This window comes from Saccopteryx leptura, chromosome X (assembly GCF_036850995.1).
Source record: "Saccopteryx leptura isolate mSacLep1 chromosome X, mSacLep1_pri_phased_curated, whole genome shotgun sequence".
Classification (NCBI taxonomy): Eukaryota; Metazoa; Chordata; class Mammalia; order Chiroptera; family Emballonuridae; genus Saccopteryx; species Saccopteryx leptura.
The window spans coordinates 50,124,372-50,131,954 of record NC_089516.1 but is presented as its reverse complement, the minus strand read 5'-3'; positions in this window follow the sequence as shown (position 1 = coordinate 50,131,954).

Here is a 7,583-nt window from a genome sequence, read left to right as displayed (position 1 = left end):
ACAACATGCATGGACCCTGAGAACGTTATATTGAGTAAAATAAACAAATCAGATGTTTCACACATATATGGGCAATAAAATTGAGACTCATGGACATAGATAAAAGTGCAGTGATTACCAGGGAGACGGGGATGTGGTGGAGAGAGTGGAGAAAGGGAGAGGGGGAGAAGCAAGGGAGGGTAGAAAGAGGGACAAATATAAGGTGACAGAAAATGATTTAATATTAGGTGATGGGTATACAACATAATCAACTGTCTAAATGCCATAGAAATGTTTGCCTTAAACCTATGTACTCTTATTGATTTATGTCACCCTGTTAAATTTAATTTTCTAAACAAATAAAAATAAAATAAAATGAATTTGAAGGAACAGTGAAGAGCTTCTCAGACCAAAAAAAAATAATAAAACCTAAAAACTTTTATTACCACCAACCCAGTATTGCAAAAAGTGTTAAAGGGCTTGCTTTAAGAAGAAGAAAGAAAGAAATATATCAAGATAAAGAGAGAGGATTAAACATATAAAGAATAAAATAGCAATAAAAATTACATATTCATAATAACCTTAAATATAAATTGATTAGATGCCCCAATAAAAGGACATAAGCTAGTTGAATGGATAAGAAAACATGATGACATATATACTATCTACAAGAGACCTACCTGAAAACTAAAGATACACACAGTCTGAAAGTAAATAAATGGAAAAAAAAATCATTCATGTAAATAGAAACAAACTAAAAGCTGGTGTAGCAAGACTTACATCTGACAAAATATATTTCAAAACCCAAACCATAACAAAATACAAAGAAGGTCACTAAATAATACTAAAGAAACCAATTCAACAAGAGGATATAAGCCTTGTAGATATATACACACCCAATATTGGAGCAACTAAATACTGAAAAGAAATCTTCATGGACATAAAGCAAGAGACGGACAGCAATATAGTCATTGTAGAGGAATTTAACACTCCATTGTCATCAATAGATAGGTCATCCAGACAGAAACTCCACATGGCAAAAGTGACCTTAAATAACACACTGGATCAAATAAATTTTTTGATATTTACAGAACACTTCATCCCGTACCAGCAGAATATACATTTTTCTCAAGTGCCCATGGAACATTCTCAAAGATAGACTGCATGTTAGAGCACAAAATAATTCTTACTAAATTCAAGAGGATTGAAATCATATCAAGCATCTTCTCTGATAACAATGGTGTAGAATTAGAAATCAACTACAATTTAGAACACTGAAAAACATTCAAACACATGGAGGTTTAATAACACTTTATTAAACAATGACTGTTAAGAAACAGATCAAGGAAGAATAAAATATGTTCTTGAAACAAATGGAAATGAACACACAGCAATCCAGAATTTATGTGACATTATAAAGCAATCCTGAGAGAGAAGTTCATAGCATTACAGGCATACCTCAGGAAGCAGGAAAATCTCAAATAAACAATCTAACCCTGCACCTAAAAGAACTAGGAAAAACAACAACAACAAAGCAATTCCAGAGTAAGTAGAAAAAAATATTAAAGTTCAGAGCATAAATAAATGACAGAAACTCCAAAAACATACCTAAGATTAATGAAACCAAGACATTAAGAATATACTTAACCTAACCAGGTGGTTGCGCAGTGTTTAGAGCATTGGACTGGGATGCAGAGGACCCAGGTTCAAAACCCAGCAAAGCTCACCAGTTTGGACCCAAGGTCGCTGGCTCGAGCAAAGGGCTACACAGTCTGCTGAAGGCCTGTGGTCAAGGCACATATGAGAAAGCAATCAATGAACAGCTAAGGTGTCACAACAAAAAACCAATGCTTGATGCTTCTTATTTCTCTCCATTCCTGTTTGTCCAAGGTAAATCAAATCGTTATAAAAAATAAGAAAAACTATAGAAGACCTGTGTTGATGATCTTCAATTTGTTCCTTCAGATGCATATTCTTCTCTTTTCTATTTTGCTCCGGTGCCATCAGAAACAGAACACTTCTGTGTATCATGTCTTCTGATTATGTTCAGTGAAAGAAAAACACTAATAATTGAACAGAGGATGAAGGTAGAATGACATCAAATATCTTCCTCTCCGTTGAGTTGCTGTAGGATGGCTATCCTTTGACTTGAAGGTCTTGTCAGGTAGCCCTTTTTACATGTTCTCTCTGTCTCAAGTTCTGTAACCACTACTTCTCCTTTACCACCAGGTCTGTCTGTGATAATGGCACCCCCTCATTTCAGTTACTGCTCTATCCTTTGTGCTTTTCCTACACATTACCTATACCATTGTAAATTATCCCTCTGTTAAAGTCTCTTCAAGTTATCCAATTTAAGTATACAATAAGACCCACCTGTTTTCTGATGATACAAAGCCAAATGTAATTAATAAAATAAATCATATATATATATATATATATATATATATATCTGAAATTCTATACTGAAAATAACTAATAAGCTTTTTTTTTAGTATCCATTAAATAATCATGAAAAAAATGACCATGTAGTGGTTTATGAAGTAAAACAAAATAAAACAAAAAAGCTCAGTCAATTCCAAAAGGGGACAAAACACAAGAACAGTTATTTTGTTTCAGTGCAATAATACAAAAAATTAAAAATGAATCAGCCTGACCAGGAGGTGGTATAGTGGATATAGCATTGGACTGGGACATAGAGGACTCAGATTTGAAACCCTGAGGTCACCAGCTTGAGCACAGGATCATCTGGCTTGAGTGCAGGCTCACTGGCTTGAGTGTGGGATCATAGACAGGACCCCATGGTTACTGGCTTGAGGCCAAAAGTCTGGATTAAACAAGGTGTCACATGCTCTGCTGTAGCCCCCTGGTCAAGGTACATATGAGAAAGCAATCAATAAACAACTAAGGTGCCACAACAAAGACTTGATGCTTCTCATCTCTCTCCCTTCCTCTCTGTTTGTTCCTATCTGTCCCTCTCTCTGTTTCTGTTGAAAAAAAAGAAAAGAAAAAGAAAAAGGAAAAATATTTAATCAGATAAAAGTATCTACTGGAATTTTTTAAAAAAATATTATTTGAGTCATGGCACAAATAAAAAATACAATTGTATGCACAGTCCAAGCAGAATTTTTTTACTACAGAGACAGAGAGAGAGTCAGAGAGAGGGAAAGATAGGGACAGACAAACAGGAACGGAGAAAGACGAGAAGCATCAATCATCAGTTTTTCGTTGCGACACTTTAGTTGTTCATTGATTGCTCTCTCTTATGTGCCTTGACTGCGAGCCTTCAGCAGACTGAGTAACCCCTTGCTCAAGCCAGTGACCTTGGGTCCAAGCTAGTGTGCTTTTGCTCAAACCAGAGGAGCCTGCGCTCAAGCTGGCAACCTCGGGGTCTTGAACCTGAGTCCTTCCGCATCCCATTCTGACGCTCTATCCACTGCATCACTGTCTGGTCAGGCAAAGCATAATTTTTTTAAAAAAATGCCTGCATACATTGTAATACATATTTTAAAAAAAACAGAGTAAAAAATAAAGTAGTAAAAGAGAAAAGAGAGATTTCTTAGAAAGATAAACCGCAAGTTTTGGGACAGTTATGACAGAGAATAATATTTACAAAAAGTTGTGAAAAAAATATTTTTTATGCTAGAATTCTACATTAGATTAAAGAATTAGTTATGTGATAACCAGGAGAGTTTACTATTCACATAACATTGCTGAAAGAATGAAAGGAATTGCTTCAGTAATAATGCAGAAAGAACATGTAAGATGCAAAGCACAATGGTGACCAAAGAAATTGATGAGCATGAGACTACGTCTAAACCAGGGGTAGTCAACCTTTTTATACCTACTGCCCACTTTTGTATCTCTGTTAGTAGTAAAATTTTCTAATTGCCCACCGGTTCCACAGTAATGGTGATTTATAAAGTAGGGAACTAATTTTACTTTATAAAATTTATAAAGCAGAGTTACAGTGAGTTAAAGCATATAATAATAATTACTTACCAAGTACTTTATGTCTGATGTTCGCTAAGTTTGACAGAATAAATCTTTATGAAATAACTTACTATAGCTAAATCTATCTTTTTATTTATACTTTGGTTGCTCCACTACTGCCCACCATGAAAGCTGGAACGCCCACTAGTGGGTGGTAGGGACCAGGTTGACTACCACTGATCTAAACCATTATAGAATGTTAGGAGAGAAAAGATACTAGCTTAGATGTATTTAAAACACGAGGGAGCCAAAATACAATAATATGAAAATGGGGGAGAAAAGTTTGAAAAATTTCTGAACTAATCTTATTTTTTAGATAAGATTGATAGGTGAATATTCTATTTTAATTTAATTTAATTTATTTTATTTGTATGCATTTTAAAATATAATTGCAAAGTCACAAATGCTAATTTACTTAGTGACACTAAGTTAATAAGTTCTGATAACCCACTACCATCGGAGCAGCCAGCTAATTTACTTAGTATCCACTGATATTCACATCCTTATTACAGTCAAGTATTAGTATACACCCAGCAAAGAAAGGAAAAATTGAAGCCAATCCATTTTCTGAACTGTGCTTCATAAGATAGAAGGAAACACCAAGTGTTGTTGATACCCAGGATGCTCATTTTTGGCTCCTGTGGAAGAATGATTTTATAAATCATACTCTAATGAATTGCTTATTTGGTTATTTACTTGGTGCCAAGGTTGGTGGCCTGTATGCCATTTGTATACTCTCATTCTAAGTATTTAGTCTCAGAATTAAATGAGCATAAATAAATAAATAGCCTTGTTGACAAGATTTGAAGTCACCAAACAAGCATTTGGACACTTGAGATATGGAAGACTGCTTTCTAGCATAGTGTTGTTGTCTAATTTTAGCTTATAATATGGTGAATTTTATTTCCCTGTTATCTCCCACTAGACTGCCTTATAGCTGATTTAGTCTGCTAAGCTAACTTGTGTAATTATAGAAATCAAAACATGATGAGCATTGTAGTAACATGGCATTTTGTTGCCCTGGGGAAGAAAAGTCAAAACATGTAGGAGATATGGCTTTTTTCTTTTCCAAAGGAGCATTTAAGTATCCATGTACCCTGAGTTTTGAAGATCATGAAAGATGGGAATTTCTGGGAACTTCATTTGATGAATAGTTTGGATTGTTCTATAATGAGATTAATAGCCTTGCAGCTAGGTACAGATATCACATTTTATTTTTAGAGCCTGGGAAAGAATTCTCATCTTCCTTTTAAAGCTGACCCAAGGCCCCAGAAATTCAATGCTTGGGCTTGCACAAATTGGAAGGAAAATCAAGAAAGCTTCCTATTCATTTTTTCACTGCTCTTTCTTCTTTTTCTTTTTTCTTTTCACATTCCTGGGATTTTGCTGAATCTGCTGCTCCTGAGAGTGCTTGCTTATCTCCCACACCCTACATAATTAACCTGAAATTAACCTCATTAATTCAAAGCTGGAGAAGACCAGCACACACAGCATGTATGTATACCTCATCTGGGCTCTCACTGGCTATGGCTAAGAACTAAATTCCAGCTGATATATGTGGGAGGAATTGTTAAAAGATATTTAAATTGGAATTTTTGTTACAAAAATTTTTTGCCAAAACATCTATATTTTATGTTAACTTTAAGTCCACACTTGGAAAATAATTATTAATTGAGAAAAATATTGTCATCTCAGGAATCTGATTTACATTTTTACTAATTTTGCCCCATCTTGTGGACATAGCCACCTAGTGAACAACCTACTCAACCTGTTGCACACAAGTTGGTTTATCTGCTATTGAGGGAACATGGGATTCTCCTGTAAATCCATGTCTATACTGAGATCCTTACTTCTGCTAACCCTTTTCCATGTTTATGTTCAATATTCTCCCCTTCATCAAACCTTATTAACAGAGTAGCTGTATTTGTTGAGTGACATCACTTTCTGGCACTAATTCTAAGGCAATCTCTATCTTTTGATGAGTCCCAGAAAAATCTGCTCTTCCATAATTAACAAACATGACTCAATTTTTTATTACTGTACATGTCTTTGGAAGTCTTACTATCAAAATCTAAGTATAAAGGCATAAAAGCAGATAACAGGCTTCCAGATTTATGCCTGTCTTAGCAATTCTATGAGAGATGCTTTGAAGTGCTTTCTTAAAATCTGTGCCAAAGACCTGGTCATTGTTTTTTATGGGTTTCCAATGAAGTATGAAGTTCTTCTAATAACTGACAATAGCTTTCTCTTCTCTGTGGCTGTGAACACTAAAAATGAGGCCTTTAACCACCATTTCTGATTTTTTACTCTCTCTCTCACCATCACTACTTTGGTCTGAGACTGAACATTTGGCATTATACCCGTGCATGGTCTAAGAAGCTTTAGGGGGTAGGTATAATCAATAATAGTGAATCCCTCCTGAATTTCAAAAGAAAAATCTTCACATATAATTTATATCCAGTAGTTCAATACAAAAATGATAGACATATTCTGTGCTGAACATTTTGCTAAAAGCTGAGGATTGGCAGATATAGAAAGGAGATTCTTACTCTCAAGTAACTCCCAGCCTAGTTGGGTAGAGGGAAATGTAAATGAGAGCACTACAAGATTGTATGACCTGAAGAGAGAGGTAACCAGAAAAGCAGGCTGACTTTGAGAGATGAGCATAAGCATGTCTATTATCTCTAAGTTTCCAGTACTTAACACAGGGCCCAGCTTTTCATAGATATGCAATAAATGTATGTTGAATTAAATTTTATCACCTTACTCTTGTTAGGGCATCCATTAAGACAGTGAAATAATCTTCAATATGCCATTTTACTATTTTCTAGATCGGCCACTGATGCAGATTGTGGAAGAACTCATAAAGAGTGGAAAGGCTGAAATAGGGTTAAAAGGAAGGAGAGTAAATAGGGACAAATATAAGGTGTCGGGAAATGATTTGACTTTGGGTGATGGGCGCACAACAGAATCAACAGTTCAAATACTATAGATGTTTATCTGAAACCTATATACTCTTATTGATTAATGTCACCCCATTAAATTTAATTTCCTAAATAAAAAATTTTAAAAGATCATTATTTTCCAAGAGTGGAATAACCTAGGCACCAGGAGAATAGTACTGGCCCCAAGTGAGGTGTGACTTGACTTCTTTAGGTTTTCAAGGGCAATCTGTTGGGTCACAAGACAGCTAGGCATGGGAGGGCAGTTTGTTTATTCAGCTGTCCAGCTGCCCTGAGTCATTAAAATTATCTTGAGCAATGGCAGTTGTCTTGCAAGCTGGAGAAGACTTAGCTTAGACTCTTCTGAGTCTGTAAAACAAACTTAAAACTATGTCAGAAGATTAGGAAAGATGGGCTTTTTGGCTTTCTATCCTTTCACTATTTGCAAATGTTACCTTATTTCCCCATGTGTAAGATGCACATTTTTTCAAAAATTTTGGGGTATAAAAACTGGGTGCGTGGGGGAGGGGCACAAAGAAAACTAGATAGAAGGTGATGGAGGACAATCTGACTTTGGGTGATGGGTATGCAACAGAATTGAATGACAAGATAACCTGGACATGTTTTCTTTGAATATATGTACCCTGATTTATTGATGTCACCCCATTAAAA